Below are 20,759 nucleotides of genomic sequence, written 5' to 3'. Positions count from 1 at the left end.
GACCCGTTCCAGTTTTTGTGTTGACCATAGCGCTGATCATCTTCTATTTTTCTTAATGAAACTTTATGACTTTTTCTTATCTGGGGTCATGAACTGGTATGAGAAATATGGACACTTTGATGTGTCCTGGGAAGTCTTAGCAGTTTTTGTATACAAAAATGATGTTGCGGGTCATTTTGACCCACACACTTTAATGTGAGTAAAAAGCTGTTCAGAACAAAAATAAACATGACTCTTTGATGTGCTATGTTGTGATTGCTTCTGAATAAACATTCACACCCAGAGGCCCAGGTGTGTGCGCGAGAAACTTTTTCTGCCCTGTTCTTGTAACTGATGTCATGTGATTTCAACACAACAAAAATGAGCTCTAGAAGGTTGACAGCTGAAGAAGCTTTATCACAGCTTTTTAACTGGGATAGCAATGACGAAGAAGATGTTTCAGAGACAGAGGATTTTTCAGAGGCTGAGGACAATGTTACTGATGATCCAGACTACCAATTTTCTGATGAGGATTCTAAAGAGGAGTCTTCTGTCATCGCTTCATCAAGTGAAAACCAAGGAATGCAGCAATCATCATCTACAGAGGGGGCATGGACATCTAAAGATGGTAAAATAAAATGGTCAACATCACCACACCGAAGTCGAGGCAGACTGTCATCTGCTAATGTCATCAAAATGACACCTGGTCCTACAAGATTTGCAGTCACACGAGTTGATGATATCCATTCAGCATTTCATCTCTTCATACCCTCTCCAATAGAAAAGATTATACTGGACATGACTAACTTGGAGGGGAGGCGTGTATTTCAACAGAAATGGAAGCCCATGGATCTGACTGACTTGCATGCTTATATTGGAATCCTGGTATTAGCTGGAGTATACAGGTCAAAGGGAGAAGCAACTGCAAGTCTATGGAATGAAGAGAAGGGAAGGCCGATCTTTCGTGCAACAATGTCTCTTGAGACATTTCACAAGATATCTCGTGTGATCCGATTTGACAACCGTGAAACCAGAGCCAGTCGCTGTGAAAGAGACAAACTTGCTGCAATCAGAGATGTATGGGATAAATGGGTGGAGATTCTACCTTTGTTGTACAACCCTGGTCCCCATGTGACTGTAGATGAGCGCCTTGTTCCATTCAGGGGCCGCTGTCCTTTCCGACAGTATATGCCCAACAAGCCGGCCAAGTATGGCATCAAAATATGGGCAGCTTGTGATGCTAAATCTAGCTATACATGGAATATGCAGGTGTACACTGGAAAGCTACCTGGAGAGGCATCTGAGAAGAATCAGGGGATGCGTGTGGTGCTGCAGATGAGTGAAGGGCTGCAAGGGCATAACATCACCTGTGACAACTTCTTTACATCCTACTGGCTTGGAGATGAACTTCAGAAAAGAAAGCTCACTATGTTGGGAACAATCAGGAAAAATAAACCAGAACTTCCCAGTGAAATTCTGAAGATGCAGGGAAGACCTCCACATTCCTCAAAATTTGTTTTCACCGAGAAAGCAACAGTTGTTTCATACTGCCCAAAGAAAAACAAAAATGTTCTTGTCATGAGCACAATGCACACAGATGCATCTCTGAGCACAAGAGAAGACAAAAAACCACAAATGATCCTGGACTACAACTCCACCAAAGGAGGAGTAGACAATCTTGACAAAGTCACAGCAACATACAGCTGCCAGCGCAAAATAGCTCGTTGGCCCTTGGTGATTTTCTACAACATTGTGGATGTGTCAGCTTACAGTGCCTTTGTCCTGTGGACTGAAATCAACCAACATTGGAATGTCGGCAAACTGTACCGACGTCGGCTTTTCCTAGAAGAACTGGGCAAAAGTCTTGTCACCCCCGAGATCCAGAGGCGAGCCAGACCAGCTCGATCCCCAGCAGCAGCAGCTATCATTGAAAACATCAGGTCTGCATCATCTGACCAATGTACAATGAATCCAGTGGATACAGGTGCAAAGAAACGAAAAAGATGCCAGGTCTGTCCCTCACGATAAGACATTAAAACAAGCACCATTTGTGAGAAGTGCAAGAAGTGCATTTGCAGAAAGCACACAGTTACACTCTGTCCATCATGTGGACAACACTGAAAATGTTGAACATTGAAAATCTGAGAAAAATAAAAGTGTTTGTAAAGAAGGAAAACTTTTACTAACTAGTTCTTACAAATAGTTCTGGATATTCAAACTTTATTGTGTGTCTGTGTTTTAAATGTTTTTTCTAATGGAAAATAAAGTTCCTGTTTTATTGCAGTTTTTTTTACAGTTCTAAGTGAATTTAGACAGGGCGGGTCAAAATGACCCGCAACATAACCAATGTGATTTTTTTTCAACATAATACAAGGGTTAAGTCCTAATGACTCCATTCCTTTTTGTGGTTGTAGGGGTTGTTGATTGGAGTACACTAAAACAAACCTGGTCTCTCTAGGACATTCAGAAGCCAAGTTATAAGCCCACAAATGTGTACCTGGACTACTTCTTTATATTGACACGAGATCCGGTGACCTTTGGGACATGGTTTGACCCCCTTAGGAAAGTGCTATCATCATGAAACGTTCAGATCACTTACAACTCAATAGATTCTACCTTCCTGTAACGTTTCAGCCTGATTGGACCTTGTTTTCACACAAATGAACCCAGAATGATGTGAAATTTTGCTTCGTGCAACATAATTCTGGGTGACATTTACAAACCATAAGTGCTAATGACTCCATTCCTTTTTGTGGTTGTAGGGGCTGTTGGTTGGAGTACATTAAAACAAACCTGATCTCTCTAGGACATTCAGAAGCCAAGTTATAAGCCCACAAAGGTGTAACTGGACTACTTCTTTAAATTGACACCAGATCCGGTGACCTTTGGGACATGGTTTGACCCCCTTAGGAAAGTGCTATCATCATGAAACATTCAGATCACTTACAACTCAATAGATTCTACATTCTTGTAGCATTTCAGCCTGATTGGACCTTGTTTTCACACAAATGGACCCAGAATGATGTGAAATTGTGCTTCGTGCAACATAATTCTGGGTGCCATTTACAAACCATAAGTGCTAATGACACCATTCCTTTTTGTGGTTGTAGGGGATGTTGACTGGAGTACACTAAAACAAACCTGATCTCTCTAGGATATTCAGAAGCCAAGTTATAAGCCCACAAAGGTGTAACTGGACTTCTTCTTTAAATTGACACCAGATCCGGTGACCTTTGGGACATGGTTTGACCCCCTTAGGAAAGTGCTATCATCATGTAACGTTCAGATCACTTACCACACAATAGATTCTACCTTCCTGTAACGTTTCCGCCTGATTGGACCTTGTTTTCACACAAATGAACCCAGAATGATGTGAAATTGTGCTTAGTGCAGCATAATTCTGGGTCCCATTTACAAACCATACGTGCTAATGACTCCATTCCTTTTTGTGGTTGTAGGGGCTGTTGATTGGAGCACATTAAAACAAACCTGATCTCTCTAGGACATTCAGAAGCTAAGTTATAAGCCCACAAATGTGTAACTGGACTTCTTCTTTAAATTGACACCAGATCCGGTGACCTTTGGGACATGGTTTGACCCCCTTAGGATAGTGCTATCATCATGAAACGTTCAGATCACTTACAACTCAATAGATTCTACCTTCCTGTAACGTTTCGGCCTGATTGGACCTTGTTTTCACACAAATGAACCCAGAATGATGTGAAATTGTGCTTCGTGCAACATAATTCTGGGTGCCATTTACAAACCATAAGTGCTAATGACTCCATTCCTTTTTGTGGTTGTAGGGGCTGTTGGTTGGAGTACATTAAAACAAACCTGATCTCTCTAGGACATTCAGAAGCCAAGTTATAAGCCCAAAAATGTGTAACTGGACTACTTCTTTAAATTGACACCAGATCCGGTGACCTTTGGGACATGGTTTGACCCCCTTAGGAAAGTGCTATCATCATGAAACGTTCAGATCACTTACAACTCAATAGATTCTACCTTCCTGTAATGTTTCAGCCTGATTAGACCTTGTTTTCACCCAAATGATCCCAGAATGATGTGAAATTGTGCTTCGTGCAACATAATTCTGGGTGCCATTTACAAACCATAAGTGCTAATGACTCCATTCCTTTTTGAGGTTGTAGGGGATGTTGATTGGAGTACACTAAAACAAACCTGATCTCTCTAGGATATTCAGAAGCCAAGTTATAAGCCCACAAATGTGTAACTGGACTACTTCTTTAAATTGACACCAGATCCGGTGACCTTTGGGACATGGTTTGACCCCCTTAGGAAAGTGCTATCATCATGAAACGTTCAGATCACTTACAACTCAATAGATTCTACCTTCTTGTAGCGTTTCAGCCTGATTGGACCTTGTTTTCACACAAATGAACCCAGAATGATGTGAAATTGTGCTTAGTGCAGCATAATTCTGGGTGCCATTTACAAACCATAAGTGCTAATGACTCCATTCCTTTTTTAGGTTGTAGGGGATGTTGATTGGAGTACACTAAAACAAACCTGATCTCTCTAGGACATTCAGAAGCCAAGTTATATGCCCACAAATGTGTAACTGGACTACTTCTTTAAATTGACACCAGATCCGGTGACCTTTGGGACATGGTTTGACCCCCTTAGGAAAGTGCTATCATCATGAAATGTTCAGATCACTTACAACTCAATAGATTCTACCTTCCTGTAACGTTTCAGCCTGATTGGACCTTGTTTTCACACACATGAACCCAGAATGATGTGAAATTGTGCTTCGTGCAACATAATTCTGGGTGCCATTTACAAACCATAAGTGCTAATGACTCCATTCCTTTTTGTGGTTGTAGGGGCTGTTGATTGGAGTACACTAAAACAAACCTGACCTCTCTAGGACATTCAGAAGCCAAGTTATAAGCCCACAAAGGTGTAACTGAACTACTTCTTTAAAGTGACACCAGGCCCGGTGACCTTTGGGACATGGTTTTACCCCCTATAGGAATGTGCGATCATCTTGAAACATTCAGATCACTTACAACTCAATAGATTCTACCTTCTTGTAGCATTTCAGCCTGTTTGGACCTTGTTTTCACACAAATGGACACAGAATGATGTGAAATTGTGCTTCGTGCAACATAATTCTGGGTGCCATTTACAAACCTTAAGTCCTAATGACTCCATTCCTTTTTGTGGTTGTAGGGGTTGTTGATTGGAGTACACTAAAACAAACCTGGTCTCTCTAGGACATTCAGAAGCCAAGTTATAAGCCCACAAATGTGTACCTGGACTACTTCTTTAAATTGACACGAGATCCGGTGACCTTTGGGACATGGTTTGACCCCCTTAGGAAAGTGCTATCATCATGAAACGTTCAGATCACTTACAGCTCAATAGATTCTACCTTCCTGTAACGTTTCAGCCTGATTGGACCTTGTTTTCACACAAATGGACCCAGAATGATGTGAAATTGTGCTTCGTGCAACATAATTCTGGGTGCCATTTACAAACCATAAGTGCTAATGACTCCATTCCTTTTTGTGGTTGTAGGGGCTGTTGATTGGAGTACACTAAAACAAACCTGAGTTCTTTAGGACATTCAGAAGCCAAGCTATAAGCCCACAAATGTGTAACTGGACTACTTCTTTAAATTGACACCAGATCCGGTGACCTTTGGGACATGGTTTGACCCCCTTAGGAAAGTGCTATCATCATGAAACGTTCAGATCACTTACAACTAAATAGATTCTACATTCCTGTAACGTTTCAGCCTGATTGGACCTTGTTTTCACACAAATGAACCCAGAATGATGCTAAATTGTGCTTCGTGCAGCATAATTCTGGGTGCCATTTACAAACCATAAGTGCTAATGATGCCATTCCTTTTTGTGGTTGTAGGGGCTTTTGATTGGAGTACACTAAAATAAACCTAACCTCTCTAGGACATTTAGAAGCCAAGTTATAAGCCCACAAAGGTGTAAATGGACTACTTTAAAGTGACACCAGGCCCGGTGACCTTTGGGACATGTTTTTACCCCCTATAGGAATGTGCGATCATCTTGAAACGTTCAGATCACTTACAACTCAATAGATTCTACCTTCTTGTAGCGTTTCAGCCTGATTGGACCTTGTTTTCACACAAATGGACCCAGAATGATGTGAAATTGTGCTTCGTGCAACATAATTCTGGGTGCCATTTACAAACCATAAGTGCTAATGACTCCATTCCTTTTTGTGGTTGTAGGGGCTAATGGTTGGAGTACATTAAAACAAACCTGATCTCTCTAGGACATTCAGAAGCCAAGTTACAAGCCCACAAATGTGTAACTGGACTACTTCTTTAAATTGACACCAGATCCGGTGACCTTTGGGACATGGTTTGACCCCCTTAGGAAAGTGCTATCATCATGAAACGTTCAGATAACTTACAACTCAATAGATTCTACCTTCCTGTAACGTTTCAGCCTGATTGGACCTTGTTTTCACACAAATGAACCCAGAATGATGTGAAATTGTGCTTCGTGCAACATAATTCTGGGTGCCATTTACAAACCTTAAGTCCTAATGACTCCATTCCTTTTTGTGGTTGTAGGGGCTGTTGATTGGAGTACACTAAAACAAACCTGACCTCTCTAGGACATTCAGAAGCCAAGTTATAAGCCCACAAAGGTGTAACTGGACTACTTCTTTAAAGTGACACCAGGCCCGGTGACCTTTGGGACATGGTTTTACCCCCTATAGGAATGTGCGATCATCTTGAAACGTTCAGATCACTTACAACTCAATAGATTCTACCTTCTTGTAGCGTTTCAGCCTGTTTGGATCTTGTTTTCACACAAATGGACACAGAATGATGTGAAATTGTGCTTCGTGCAACATAATTCTGGGTGCCATTTACAAACCTTAAGTCCTAATGACTCCATTCCTTTTTGTGGTTGTAGGGGTTGTTGATTGGAGTACACTAAAACAAACCTGGTCTCTCTAGGACATTCAGAAGCCAAGTTATAAGCCCACAAATGTGTACCTGGACTACTTCTTTAAATTGACACGAGATCCGGTGACCTTTGGGACATGGTGTGACCCCCTATAGGAATGTGCTATCATCATGAAACGTTCAGATCACTTACAACTCAATAGATTCTACCTTCCTGTAACGTTTCAGCCTGATTGGACCTTGTTTTCACACAAATGGACCCAGAATGATGTGAAATTGTGCTTTGTGCAACATAATTCTGGGTGCCATTTACAAACCATAAGTGCTAATGACTCCATTCCTTTTTGTGGTTGTAGGGGCTGTTGATTGGAGTACACTAAAACAAACCTGAGTTCTTTAGGACATTCAGAAGCCAAGCTATAAGCCCACAAATGTGTAACTGGACTACTTCTTTAAATTGACACCAGATCCGGTGACCTTTGGGACATGGTTTGACCCCCTTAGGAAAGTGCTATCATCATGAAACGATCAGATCACATACAACTCAATAGATTCTACCTTCCTGTAACGTTTCAGCCTGATTGGACCTTGTTTTCACACAAATGGACCCCCTAATGATGTGAAATTGTGCTTCGTGCAACATAATTCTGGGTGCCATTTACAAACCATAAGTGCTAATGACTCCATTCCTTTTTGTGGTTGTAGGGGCTGTTGTTTGGAGTACATTAAAACACACCTGATCCTCTAGGACATTCAGAAGCCAAGTTATAAGCCCACAAATGTGTAACTGGACTACTTCTTTAAATTGACACCAGATCCGGTGACCTTTGGGACATGGTTTGACCCCCTTAGGAAAGTGCTATCATCATGAAACGTTCAGATCACTTACAACTAAATAGATTCTACATTCCTGTAACGTTTCAGCCTGATTGGACCTTGTTTTCACACAAATGAACCCAGAATGATGCTAAATTGTGCTTCGTGCAGCATAATTCTGGGTGCCATTTACAAACCATAAGGGCTAATGACGCCATTCCTTTTTGTGGTTGTAGGGGCTTTTGATTGGAGTACACTAAAATAAACCTAACCTCTCTAGGACATTCAGAAGCCAAGTTATAAGCCCACAAAGGTGTAAATGGACTACTTTAAAGTGACACCAGGCCCGGTGACCTTTGGGACATGTTTTTACCCCCTATAGGAATGTGCGATCATCTTGAAACGTTCAGATCACTTACAACTCAATAGATTCTACCTTCTTGTAGCGTTTCAGCCTGATTGGACCTTGTTTTCACACAAATGGACCCAGAATGATGTGAAATTGTGCTTCGTGCAACATAATTCTGGGTGCCATTTACAAACCATAAGTGCTAATGACTCCATTCCTTTTTGTGGTTGTAGGGGCTAATGGTTGGAGTACATTAAAACAAACCTGATCTCTCTAGGACATTCAGAAGCCAAGTTATAAGCCCACAAATGTGTAACTGGACTACTTCTTTAAATTGACACCAGATCCGGTGACCTTTGGGACATGGTTTGACCCCCTTAGGAAAGTGCTATCATCATGAAACGTTCAGATCACTTACAACTCAATAGATTCTACCTTCCTGTAACGTTTCAGCCTGATTGGACCTTGTTTTCACACAAATGAACCCAGAATGATGTGAAATTGTGCTTCGTGCAGCATAATTCTGGGTGCCATTTACAAACCATAAGTGCTAATGACGCCATTCCTTTTTGTGGTTGTAGGGGCTTTTGATTGGAGTACACTAAAATAAACCTAACCTCTCTAGGACATTCAGAAGCCAAGTTATAAGCCCACAAATGTGTAACTGGACTACTTTAAAGTGACACCAGGCCCGGTGACCTTTGGGACATGTTTTTACCCCCTATAGGAATGTGCGATCATCTTGAAACGTTCAGATCACTTACAACTCAATAGATTCTACCTTCTTGTAGCGTTTCAGCCTGATTGGACCTTGTTTTAACACAAATGGACCCATAATGATGTGAAATTGTGCTTCGTGCAACATAATTCTGGGTGCCATTTACAAACCTTAAGTCCTAATGACTCCATTCCTTTTTGTGGTTGTAGGGGTTGTTGATTGGAGTACACTAAAACAAACCTGGTCTCTCTAGGACATTCAGAAGCCAAGTTATAAGCCCACAAATGTGTACCTGGACTACTAATTTAAATTGGCACGAGATCCGGTGACCTTTGGGACATGGTTTGACCCCCTTAGGAAAGTGCTATCATCATGAAACGTTCAGATCACTTACAACTCAATAGATTCTACCTTCCTGTAACGTTTCAGCCTGATTGGACCTTGTTTTCACACAAATGAACCCAGAATGATGTGAAATTGTGCTTCGTGCAACATAATTCTGGGTGCCATTTACAAACCATAAGTGCTAATGACTCCATTCCTTTTTGTGGTTGTAGGGGCTGTTGGTTGGAGTACATTAAAACAAACCTGATCTTTCTAGGACATTCAAAAGCCAAGTTATAAGCCCACAAAGGTGTAACTGGACTACTTCTTTAAATTGACACGAGATCTGGTGACCTTTGGGACATGGTTTGACCCCCTTAGGAAAGTGCTATCATCATGAAACTTTCAGATCACTTACAACTCAATAGATTCTACCTTCCTGTAGCGTTTCAGCCTGATTGGACCTTGTTTTCACACAAATTGACCCAGAATGATGTGAAATTGTGCTTCGTGCAACATAATTCTGGGTGCCATTTACAAACCATAAGTGCTAATGACTCCATTCCTTTTTGTGGTTGTAGGGGATGTTGGTTGGAGTACATTAAAACAAACCTGATCTCTCTAGGACATTCAGAAGCCAAGTTATAAGCCCACAAAGGTGTAACTGGACTACTTCTTTAAATTGACACCAGATCCGGTGACCTTTGGGACATGGTTTGACCCCCTTAGGAAAGTGCTATCATCATGAAACATTCAGATCACTTACAACTCAATAGATTCTACATTCTTGTAGCGTTTTAGCCTGATTGGACCTTGTTTTCACACAAATGGACCCAGAATGATGTGAAATTGTGCTTCGTGCAACATAATTCTGGGTGCCATTTACAAACCATAAGTGCTAATGACTCCATTCCTTTTTGTGATTGTAGGGGATGTTGATTGGAGTACACTAAAACAAACCTGATCTCTCTAGGATATTCAGAAGCCAAGTTATAAGCCCACAAAGGTGTAACTGGACTTCTTCTTTAAATTGACACCAGATCCGGTGACCTTTGGGACATGGTTTGACCCCCTAAGGAAAGTGCTATCATCATGAAACGTTCAGATCACTTACCACACAATAGATTCTACCTTCCTGTAACGTTTCCGCCTGATTGGACCTTGTTTTCACACAAATGAACCCAGAATGATGTGAAATTGTGCTTATTGCAGCATAATTCTGGGTCCCATTTACAAACCATACGTGCTAATGACTCCATTCCTTTTTGTGGTTGTAGGGGCTGTTGATTGGAGCACATTAAAACAAACCTGATCTCTCTAGGACATTCAGAAGCTAAGTTATAAGCCCACAAATGTGTAACTGGACTACTTTATATTGACACAAGATCCGGTGACCTTTGGGACATGGTTTGACCCCCTTAGGAAAGTGCTATCATCATGAAACGTTCAGATCACTTACAACTCAATAGATTCTACCTTCCTGTAATGTTTCAGCCTGATTGGACCTTGTTTTCACCCAAATGAACCCAGAATGATGTGAAATTGTGCTTCGTGCAACATAATTCTGGGTGCCATTTACAAACCATAAGTGCTAATGACTCCATTCCTTTTTGAGGTTGTAGGGGATGTTGATTGGAGTACACTAAAACAAACCTGATCTCTCTAGGACATTCAGAAGCCAAGTTATACGCCCACAAATGTGTAAATGGACTACTTCTTTAAATTGACACCAGATCCGGTGACCTTTGGGACATGGTTTGACCCCCTTAGGAAAGTGCTATCATCATGAAACGTTCAGATCACTTACAACTCAATAGATTCTACCTTCCTGTAACGTTTCAGCCTGATTGGACCTTGTTTTCACACAAATGAACCCAGAATGATGTGAAATTGTGCTTCGTGCAACATAATTCTGGGTGCCATTTACAAACCATAAGTGCTAATGACTCCATTCCTTTTTGTGGTTGTAGGGGCTGTTGATTGGAGTACACTAAAACAAACCTGACCTCTCTAGGACAATCAGAAGCCAAGTTTTAAGCCCACAAAGGTGTAACTGGACTACTTCTTTAAAGTGACACCAGGCCCGGTGACCTTTGGGACATGGTTTTACCCCCTATAGGAATGTGCGATCATCTTGAAACGTTCAGATCACTTACAACTCAATAGATTCTACCTTCTTGCAGCGTTTCAGCCTGTTTGGACCTTGTTTTCACACAAATGGACCCAGAATGATGTGAAATTTTGCTTCGTGCAACATAATTCTGGGTGCCATTTACAAACCTTAAGTCCTAATGACTCCATTCCTTTTTGTGGTTGTAGGGGTTCTTGATTGGAGTACACTAAAACAAACCTGAGTTCTTTAGGACATTCAGAAGCCAAGCTATAAGCCCACAAATGTGTAACTGGACTACTTCTTTAAATTGACACCAGATCCGGTGACCTTTGGGACATGGTTTGACCCCCTTAGGAAAGTGATATCATCATGAAACAGTCAGATCACTTACAACTCAATAGATTCTACCTTCCTGTAACGTTTCAGCCTGATTGGACCTTGTTTTCACACAAATGAACCCAGAATGATGTGAAATTGTGCTTCGTGCAACATAATTCTGGGTGCCATTTACAAACCATAAGTGCTAATGACTCCATTCCTTTTTGTGGTTGTAGGGGCTGTTGATTGGAGTACACTAAAACAAACCTGACCTCTCTAGGACATTCAGAAGCCAAGTTATAAGCCCACAAAGGTGTAACTGGACTACTTCTTTAAAGTGACACCAGGCCCGGTGACCTTTGGGACATGGTTTTACCCCCTATAGGAATGTGCGATCATCTTGAAACGTTCAGATCACTTACAACTCAATAGATTCTACCTTCTTGTAGCGTTTCAGCCTGTTTGGATCTTGTTTTCACACAAATGGACACAGAATGATGTGAAATTGTGCTTCGTGCAACATAATTCTGGGTGCCATTTACAAACCTTAAGTCCTAATGACTCCATTCCTTTTTGTGGTTGTAGGGGTTGTTGATTGGAGTACACTAAAACAAACCTGGTCTCTCTAGGACATTCAGAAGCCAAGTTATAAGCCCACAAATGTGTACCTGGACTACTTCTTTAAATTGACACGAGATCCGGTGACCTTTGGGACATGGTGTGACCCCCTATAGGAATGTGCTATCATCATGAAACGTTCAGATCACTTACAACTCAATAGATTCTACCTTCCTGTAACGTTTCAGCCTGATTGGACCTTGTTTTCACACAAATGGACCCAGAATGATGTGAAATTGTGCTTTGTGCAACATAATTCTGGGTGCCATTTACAAACCATAAGTGCTAATGACTCCATTCCTTTTTGTGGTTGTAGGGGCTGTTGATTGGAGTACACTAAAACAAACCTGAGTTCTTTAGGACATTCAGAAGCCAAGCTATAAGCCCACAAATGTGTAACTGGACTACTTCTTTAAATTGACACCAGATCCGGTGACCTTTGGGACATGGTTTGACCCCCTTAGGAAAGTGCAATCATCATGAAACGATCAGATCACATACAACTCAATAGATTCTACCTTCCTGTAACGTTTCAGCCTGATTGGACCTTGTTTTCACACAAATGGACCCCCTAATGATGTGAAATTGTGCTTCGTGCAACATAATTCTGGGTGCCATTTACAAACCATAAGTGCTAATGACTCCATTCCTTTTTGTGGTTGTAGGGGCTGTTGTTTGGAGTACATTAAAACACACCTGATCCTCTAGGACATTCAGAAGCCAAGTTATAAGCCCACAAATGTGTAACTGGACTACTTCTTTAAATTGACACCAGATCCGGTGACCTTTGGGACATGGTTTGACCCCCTTAGGAAAGTGCTATCATCATGAAACGTTCAGATCACTTACAACTAAATAGATTCTACATTCCTGTAACGTTTCAGCCTGATTGGACCTTGTTTTCACACAAATGAACCCAGAATGATGCTAAATTGTGCTTCGTGCAGCATAATTCTGGGTGCCATTTACAAACCATAAGGGCTAATGACGCCATTCCTTTTTGTGGTTGTAGGGGCTTTTGATTGGAGTACACTAAAATAAACCTAACCTCTCTAGGACATTCAGAAGCCAAGTTATAAGCCCACAAAGGTGTAAATGGACTACTTTAAAGTGACACCAGGCCCGGTGACCTTTGGGACATGTTTTTACCCCCTATAGGAATGTGCGATCATCTTGAAACGTTCAGATCACTTACAACTCAATAGATTCTACCTTCTTGTAGCGTTTCAGCCTGATTGGACCTTGTTTTCACACAAATGGACCCAGAATGATGTGAAATTGTGCTTCGTGCAACATAATTCTGGGTGCCATTTACAAACCATAAGTGCTAATGACTCCATTCCTTTTTGTGGTTGTAGGGGCTAATGGTTGGAGTACATTAAAACAAACCTGATCTCTCTAGGACATTCAGAAGCCAAGTTATAAGCCCACAAATGTGTAACTGGACTACTTCTTTAAATTGACACCAGATCCGGTGACCTTTGGGACATGGTTTGACCCCCTTAGGAAAGTGCTATCATCATGATACGTTCAGATCACTTACAACTCAATAGATTCTACCTTCCTGTAACGTTTCAGCCTGATTGGACCTTGTTTTCACACAAATGAACCCAGAATGATGTGAAATTGTGCTTCGTGCAGCATAATTCTGGGTGCCATTTACAAACCATAAGTGCTAATGACGCCATTCCTTTTTGTGGTTGTAGGGGCTTTTGATTGGAGTACACTAAAATAAACCTAACCTCTCTAGGACATTCAGAAGCCAAGTTATAAGCCCACAAATGTGTAACTGGACTACTTTAAAGTGACACCAGGCCCGGTGACCTTTGGGACATGTTTTTACCCCCTATAGGAATGTGCGATCATCTTGAAACGTTCAGATCACTTACAACTCAATAGATTCTACCTTCTTGTAGCGTTTCAGCCTGATTGGACCTTGTTTTAACACAAATGGACCCATAATGATGTGAAATTGTGCTTCGTGGAACATAATTCTGGGTGCCATTTACAAACCTTAAGTCCTAATGACTCCATTCCTTTTTGTGGTTGTAGGGGTTGTTGATTGGAGTACACTAAAACAAACCTGGTCTCTCTAGGACATTCAGAAGCCAAGTTATAAGCCCACAAATGTGTACCTGGACTACTAATTTAAATTGGCACGAGATCCGGTGACCTTTGGGACATGGTTTGACCCCCTTAGGAAAGTGCTATCATCATGAAACGTTCAGATCACTTACAACTCAATAGATTCTACCTTCCTGTAACGTTTCAGCCTGATTGGACCTTGTTTTCACACAAATGAACCCAGAATGATGTGAAATTGTGCTTCGTGCAACATAATCCTGGGTGCCATTTACAAACCATAAGTGCTAATGACTCCATTCCTTTTTGTGGTTGTAGGGGCTGTTGGTTGGAGTACATTAAAACAAACCTGATCTTTCTAGGACATTCAAAAGCCAAGTTATAAGCCCACAAAGGTGTAACTGGACTACTTCTTTAAATTGACACGAGATCTGGTGACCTTTGGGACATGGTTTGACCCCCTTAGGAAAGTGCTATCATCATGAAACTTTCAGATCACTTACAACTCAATAGATTCTATCTTCCTGTAGCGTTTCAGCCTGATTGGACCTTGTTTTCACACAAATTGACCCAGAATGATGTGAAATTGTGCTTCGTGCAACATAATTCTGGGTGCCATTTACAAACCATAAGTGCTAATGACTCCATTCCTTTTTGTGGTTGTAGGGGATGTTGGTTGGAGTACATTAAAACAAACCTGATCTCTCTAGGACATTCAGAAGCCAAGTTATAAGCCCACAAATGTGTAACTGGACTACTTCTTTAAATTGACACCAGATCCGGTGACCTTTGGGACATGGTTTGACCCCCTTAGGAAAGTGCTATCATCATGAAACATTCAGATCACTTACAACTCAATAGATTCTACATTCTTGTAGCGTTTTAGCCTGATTGGACCTTGTTTTCACACAAATGGACCCAGAATGATGTGAAATTGTGCTTCGTGCAACATAATTCTGGGTGCCATTTACAAACCATAAGTGCTAATGACTCCATTCCTTTTTGTGGTTGTAGGGGATGTTGATTGGAGTACACTAAAACAAACCTGATCTCTCTAGGATATTCAGAAGCCAAGTTATAAGCCCACAAAGGTGTAACTGGACTTCTTCTTTAAATTGACACCAGATCCGGTGACCTTTGGGACATGGTTTGACCCCCTTAGGAAAGTGCTATCATCATGAAACGTTCAGATCACTTACCACACAATAGATTCTACCTTCCTGTAACGTTTCCGCCTGATTGGACCTTGTTTTCACACAAATGAACCCAGAATGATGTGAAATTGTGCTTATTGCAGCATAATTCTGGGTCCCATTTACAAACCATACGTGCTAATGACTCCATTCCTTTTTGTGGTTGTAGGGGCTGTTGATTGGAGCACATTAAAACAAACCTGATCTCTCTAGGACATTCAGAAGCTAAGTTATAAGCCCACAAATGTGTAACTGGACTACTTCTTTAAATTGACACAAGATCCGGTGACCTTTGGGACATGGTTTGACCCCCTTAGGAAAGTGCTATCATCATGAAACGTTCAGATCACTTACAACTCAATAGATTCTACCTTCCTGTAATGTTTCAGCCTGATTGGACCTTGTTTTCACCCAAATGAACCCAGAATGATGTGAAATTGTGCTTCGTGCAACATAATTCTGGGTGCCATTTACAAACCATAAGTGCTAATGACTCCATTCCTTTTTGAGGTTGTAGGGGATGTTGATTGGAGTACACTAAAACAAACCTGATCTCTCTAGGACATTCAGAAGCCAAGTTATACGCCCACAAATGTGTAAATGGACTACTTCTTTAAATTGACACCAGATCCGGTGACCTTTGGGACATGGTTTGACCCCCTTAGGAAAGTGCTATCATCATGAAACGTTCAGATCACTTACAACTCAATAGATTCTACCTTCCTGTAACGTTTCAGCCTGATTGGACCTTGTTTTCACACATATGGACCCAGAATGATGTGAAATTGTGCTTCGTGCAACATAATTCTGGGTGTCATTTAAAAACCATAAGGGCTAATGACTCCATTCCTTTTTGTGGTTGTAGGGGCTGTTGATTGGAGTACACTAAAACAAACCTGATCTCTCTAGGACATTCAGAAGCCAAGTTATGAGCCCACAAATGTGTAACTGGACTACTTCTTTAAATTGACACCAGATCCGGTGACCTTTGGGACATGGTTTGACCCCCTATAGGAATGTGCTATCATCATGAAACGTTCAGATCACTTACAACTCAATAGATTCTACCTTCCTGTAACGTTTCAGCCTGAATGGACCTTGTTTTCAAACAAATGGACCCAGAATGATGTGAAATTGTGCTTCGTGCAACATAATTCCGGGTGCCATTTACAAACCAAAAGTGCTAATGACTCCATTCCTTTTTGTGGTTGTAGGGGCTGTTGATTGGAGTACACTAAAACAAACCTGACCTCTTTAGGATATTCAGAAGCCAAGTTATAAGCCCACAAATGTGTAACTGGACTACTTCTTTAAATTGACACCAGATCCGGTGACCTTTGGGACATGGTTTGACCCCCTTAGGAAAGAGCTATCATCATGAAACATTCAGATCACTTACAACTCAATAGATTCTACCTTCCTGTAGCGTTTCAGCCTGATTGGACCTTGTTTTCACACAAATGAACCCAGAATGATGTGAAATTGTGCTTCGTGCAACATAATTCTGGGTGCCATTTACAAACCTTAAGTGCTAATGACTCCATTCCTTTTTGTGGTTGTAGGGGCTGTTGGTTGGAGTACAATAAAACAAACCTGATCTCTCTAGGACATTCAGAAGCCAAGTTATAAGCCCACAAATGTGTAACTGGACTACTTCTTTAAATTGACACCAGATCCGGTGACCTTTGGGACATGGTTTGACCACCTTAGGAAAGTGCTATCATCATGAAACATTCAGATCACTTAAAACTCAATAGATTCTACCTTCCTGTAACGTTTCAGCCTGATTGGACCTTGTTTTCACACAAATGAACCCAGAATGATGTGAAATTGTGCTTCGTGCAACATAATTCTGGGTGCCATTTACAAACCTTATGTGCTAATGACTCCATTCCTTTTTGAGGTTGTAGGGGCTGTTGATTGGAGTACACTAAAACAAACCTGATCTATCTAGGACATTCAGAAGCCAAGTTATAAGCCCTCAAAGGTGTAACTGGACTACTTCTTTAAATTGACACCAGATCCGGTGACCTTTGGGACATGGTTTGAACACCTTAGGAATGTGGGATCATCATGAAACGTTCAGATCACTTACAACTCAATAGATTCTACCTTCTTGTAGCGTTTCAGCCTGATTGGACCTTGTTTTCACACAAATGGACCCAGAATGATGTGAAATTGTGCTTCGTGCAACATAATTCTGGGTGCCATTTACAAACCTTAAGTGCTAATGACTCCATTCCTTTTTGTGGTTGTAGGGGCTGTTGATTGGAGTACACTAAAACAAACCTGATCCCTCTAGGACATTCAGAAGCCAAGTTATAAGCCCACAAATGTGTAACTGGACTACTTCTTTAAATTGACACCAGATCCGGTGACCTTTGGGACATGGTTTGACCCCCTTAGGAAAGTGCTATCATCATGAAACGTTCAGATCACTTACAACTCAATAGATTCTACCTTCCTGTAACGTTTCAGCCTGATTGGACCTTGTTTTCACACAAATGAACCCAGAATGAAGTTAAATAGTGCTTCGTGCAACATAATTCTGGGTGCCATTTACAAACCATAAGTGCTAATGACTCCATTCCTTTTTGTGGTTGTAGGGGCTGTTGATTGGAGTTCATTAAAACAAACCTGATCTCTCTAGGACATTCAGAAGCCAAGTTATAAGCCCACAAATGTGTAACTGGACTACTTCTTTAAATTGACACCAGATCCGGTGACCTTTGGGACATGGTTTGACCCCGGTAGGAAAGTGCTATCATCATGAAACGTTCGGATCACTAACAACTCAATAGATTCTACCTTCCTGTAACGTTTCAGCCTGATTGGACCTTGTTTTCACACAAATGAACCCAGAATGAAGTGAAATTGTGCTTCATGCAGCATAATTCTGGGTGCCATTTACAAACCATAAGTGATAATGACGCCATTCCTTTTTGTGGTTGTAGGGGCTTTTGATTGGAGTACACTAAAATAAACCTGATCTCTCTAGGACATTCAGAAGCCAAGTTATAAGCCCACAAAGGTGTAACTGGACTACTTTAAAGTGACACCAGGCCCGGTGACCTTTGGGACATGGTTTTACCCCCTTTAGGAATGTGCAATCATCTTGAAACGTTCAGATCACTTACAACTCAATAGATTCTACCTTCCTGTAGCGTTTCAGCCTGATTGGACCTTGTTTTCACACAAATGGACCCAGAATGATGTGAAATTGTGCTTCGTGCAACATAATTCTGGGTGCCATTTACAAACCATAAGTGCTAATGACTCCATTCCTTTTTGTGGTTGTAGGGGCTGTTGTTTGGAGTACATTCAAACAAACCTGATCTCTCTAGGACATTCAGAAGCCAAGTTATAAGCCCACAAATGTGTAACTGGACTACTTCTTTAAATTGACACCAGATCCGGTGACCTTTGCGACATGGTTTGACCCCCGTAGGAAAGTGCTATCATCATGAAACGTTCGGATCACTAACAACTCAATAGATTCTACCTTCCTGTAACGTTTCAGCCTGATTGGACCTTGTTTTCACACAAATGAACCCAGAATAATGTGAAATTGTGCTTCATGCAGCATAATTCTGGGTGCCATTTACAAACCATAAGTGCTAATGACGCCATTCCTTTTTTTGGTTGTAGGGGCTTTTGATTGGAGTACTCTAAAATAAACCTAACCTCTCTAGGACATTCAGAAGCCAAGTTATAAGCCCACAAAGGTGTAACTGGACTACTTTAAAGTGACACCAGGCCCGGTGACCTTTGGGACATGTTTTTACCCCCTATAGGAATGTGCGATCATCTTGAAACGTTCAGATCACTTACAACTCAATAGATTCTACCTTCTTGTTGCGTTTCAGCCTGATTGGACCTTGTTTTCACACAAATGGACCCAGAATGATGTGAAATTGTGCTTCGTGCAACATAATTCTGGGTGCCATTTACAAACCATAAGTGCTAATGACTCCATTCCTTTTTGTTGTTGTAGGGGCTGTTGATTGGAGTACATTTAAACAAACGTGATCTCTCTAGGACATTCAGAAGCCAAGTTATAAGCCCACAAATGTGTAACTGGACTACATCTTTAAATTGACACCAGATCCGGTGACCTTTGGGACATGGTTTGACCCCCTTAGGAAAGTGCTATCATCATGAAACGTTCAGATCACTTACAACTCAATAGATTCTACCTTCCTGTAACGTTTCAGCCTGATTGGACCTTGTTTTCACACAAATGGACCCAGAATGAAGTGAAATTGTGCTTCGTGCAACATAATTCTGGGTGCCATTTACAAACCATAAGTGCTAATGACTCCATTCATTTTTGTGGTTGTAGGGGCTGTTGATTGGAGTACATTAAAACAAACCTGATCTCTCTAGGACATTCAGAAGCCACGTTATAAGCCCACAAATGTGTAACTGGACTACTTCTTTAAATTGACACCAGATCCGGTGACCTTTGGGACATGGTTTGACCCCCTTAGGAAAGTGCTATCATCATGAAACGTTCAGATCACTTACAACTCAATAGATTCTACCTTCCTGTAACGTTTCAGCCTGATTGGACCTTGTTTTCACACAAATGGACCCAGAATGAAGTGAAATTGTGCTTCGCGCAACATAATTCTGGGTGCCATTTAAAAACCATAAGTGCTAATGACTCCATTCCTTCTTGTGGTTGTAGGGGCTGTTGATTGGAGTACATTAAAACAAACCTGATCTCTCTAGGACATTCAGAAGCCAAGTTATAAGCCCACAAATGTGTAACTGGACTACTTTAAATTGACACCAGATCCGGTGACCTTTGGGACATGGTTTGACCCCCTTAGGAAAGTGCTATCATCATGAAACGTTCAGATCACTTACAACTCAATAGATTCTACCTTCCTGTAACGTTTCAGCCTGATTGGACCTTGTTTTCACACAAATGAACCCAGAATGAAGTTAAATAGTGCTTCGTGCAACATAATTCTGGGTGCCATTTACAAACCATAAGTGCTAATGACTCCATTCCTTTTTGTGGTTGTAGGGGCTGTTGATTGGAGTACATTAAAACAAACCTGATCTCTCTAGGACATTCAGAAGCCAAGTTATAAGCCCACAAATGTGTAACTGGACTACTTCTTTAAATTGACACCAGATCCGGTGACCTTTGGGACATGGTTTGACCCCCGTAGGAAAGTGCTATCATCATGAAACGTTCGGATCACTAAAAACTCAATAGATTCTACCTTCCTGTAACGTTTCAGCCTGATTGGACCTTGTTTTCACACAAATGAACCCAGAATGATGTGAAATTGTGCTTCATGCAG

The 20,759-nt window shown here is 41.2% G+C and overlaps 1 pseudogene; it reads left to right on the top strand.

The window, feature by feature from the left end:
• Nucleotides 1–331: 331 nt before the first annotated feature.
• Nucleotides 332–2,287, top strand: LOC129159953 (piggyBac transposable element-derived protein 4-like; annotated as a pseudogene).
• Nucleotides 2,288–20,759: the final 18,472 nt, after the last annotated feature.

The sequence above is a fragment of the Nothobranchius furzeri genome, unplaced genomic scaffold (genome assembly GCF_043380555.1).
Source record: "Nothobranchius furzeri strain GRZ-AD unplaced genomic scaffold, NfurGRZ-RIMD1 Scf020, whole genome shotgun sequence".
In the NCBI taxonomy this organism is placed as follows: Eukaryota; Metazoa; Chordata; class Actinopteri; order Cyprinodontiformes; family Nothobranchiidae; genus Nothobranchius; species Nothobranchius furzeri.
This window is presented reverse-complemented; position numbering and strand designations above follow the sequence as displayed.